We start from the raw sequence: 2413 nt of genomic DNA, 5'->3' as shown, positions 1-2413 counted from the left end.
AAACCGAATGGCATGTGAGCCGGAGTGCAGCCTCCTCTCCACGTTGAGGGGATGAGTCACCAAAGCAGTCCTCACGCTTCTCCACGCACAAAGGCAGGAGACTTTCCAAAAGTGATTGTGGTTTCTCAGTTTCCTTGGTTTCCTGACACATTGTCCAGCTGTGATCACATTGGGTAACAAGGCAGGAACCTGTTGCCTTATTTGGGAATCTTGTAGCCCTTGGCCGTAGGGGGAAGGGGCAGACAGAAAAGTCCGTGTCAAAAGGCCAACTCAAAAATAAAGAGAATCAGATAAAGGAAATGGGCCTTTTATCTAGAATAACTACAGAAAACTGCCTGATCCAAGAAATAAATAGTTTCATACTTGTTTCTTTGTCAAGGTCTCCTAGGAAAATGCTTAGACTCTTCCACTTTCTGTCCTGATTTCTCCCATTTTCTTCGCAGCCACGATGCTGACTGCCACAGTGCAAGAAGCTGTCCCATCTTCTTCGGGGACAGCTGCATTGTGGCAGGGCGGGGGGGGGGGGGCTCCGTGAGTCACATTCTCTCACAACTAATTGTCCAAGTAAATGCTCCCCAAGTGCCCCTCATCTTGACCTTGACATGTTCTCTGTGACATTCATTGTGGTGTGCAGACAGCAGGGACGATCTCAGCCCCAAACAAGGAAATGACACCGTGGGGTGTGGAGGCTAAGGGTGCAAATGCTCTGGATTTTATAGCTTCCACTCTGTTTTCCCTCAGATGGGGTATAACTGAGGGCAGGGTAGCAAACTCAACACAGATCTCAAGCACATATTTAGGCCTCTTTAGAGAAGCAGGACTTCTAGCCCTTTCTGGAGCTCTGGAAGCTGCACGGAAGACCTCCACTCCTCAGGTATTCCTCCAGCAGGGCTGCAGCCAGGGACCACTCCTTTCTATTGTGCTTCTCAAAACATGAGATCATCCCACTGAGGGAAGAAAGGAAAATGAGGAAAGGGAGGGAGACAGTGCAACAGCAATGGGTGTGTCAGCCCAAACTGGAATGTGTGTCCATTGTCTGCCCCAAGTAACTGAAAAAAACAAACCCAAGTCCTGAATTCCTCCTCCGGGAGGCTAGTGTGTCAACGCCATAGGAAGGGGAAGGGCGCCCTCTGCTGTCACCTGTGGTTCTTCGGTTTTGATTTCAAAGGAAATTTTCGAGCTCCATTGAAAGCCGATTTAAGAGACATGCAATGTATTAAATAGGGAATTCAACTTGGGGTTTCAACTGTTTTAACCAGGCTGTGTTCTGTGTCTGTGAGCGAGACTTGAGAAAATTCCACCTCACCTGGCTGCTGAGGGAAATCATGGCTCGGGAGGGGGCCTGTGGGCTTTATAGATCCAGGACAGTTTGCCTGAAAATAAAACCATTTCTGGGGAGAAGAGCCCTTTTCGGGCAGTAACACATGCTGGCTGGCAGCTTGTTATTTTCCTGTTTTTTCCCCAGTAAACTAATTTAGACTTGTTATTAGATTCCTTGGTTTGTTTCTCTAGGAAAGAAAAATATATATATAGTTCTCATGTAAGGACGTAAATCTCAGTGGCTTTGCTCACAAACATTGTGTGAAGCTAAGGATTTAAAATAGATACAAGTGCCCAACTCTGATGAAATATGACTTAAACAACTTCGTGTGCTTTTCTAGAAATATCAACTGAGATGTAAAGTAATGGACCCAGACATTTACTTTAGAGTTAACCCAAATGCAATCTATAATATAGCCTTGTGCCACAGATGGAATGAAGATCAAGTATAGATTGCTTATTATAAATCCCAATATTGCACCTGCATATGTACTGACCTTTGACCCACCGACGCCACTTGTAGAAATTTACACTACCAATCTGAAAAACGCCCTTACCAATAGGACAATACATACAGGGGTGTGCAAAGTAGGTTTACAATTGGAACACAAATAAATACTCCAGTAACTAATAAATAATAATGCAAGAATAAACCCTGTTTTGCATACTCACAACTGTCAAGCCACCTTTGCCCACCCTTGTATGCAAAAGGTTATCTGTTGCAGTATTATCCATCAATCATAGGAGACCGGTTGAAAAAACAATGGTGCATCCACACAGTGGAATAGCATCCATGCAGATAAATTAAACCCGGGCATCATCTGCCTCCAGACGTGCTGCTCTGAGAAGGACACTACATCACCCACATAATAGCCTGGCCAAAAATGCTAACACTTTCAGATTTGCATACTTAGGAGCATAAGAGCCTCCCTTCCCTTTCTTGGGGTACCAAAGCAGTTCCTGGAGGGCTTGGGGAGGGGCATCTTGTTTGTATTCATGTATGAAATAGAACCAATTCCTTCTGCAGTCCTCCCCCATCTCGGGGAAAAACAACCCCAAGCTTCCAGTTGCTCAAACCAATAGCTTTTGCTCC

Source organism: Artibeus jamaicensis, unplaced genomic scaffold (assembly GCF_021234435.1).
Source record: "Artibeus jamaicensis isolate MK-2021 breed Jamaican fruit bat unplaced genomic scaffold, CSHL_Jam_final scaffold_1283, whole genome shotgun sequence".
NCBI classification, from domain to species: Eukaryota; Metazoa; Chordata; class Mammalia; order Chiroptera; family Phyllostomidae; genus Artibeus; species Artibeus jamaicensis.
The sequence above is the reverse complement of the archived record's forward strand: the minus strand, read 5'-3'. Positions refer to the sequence as shown.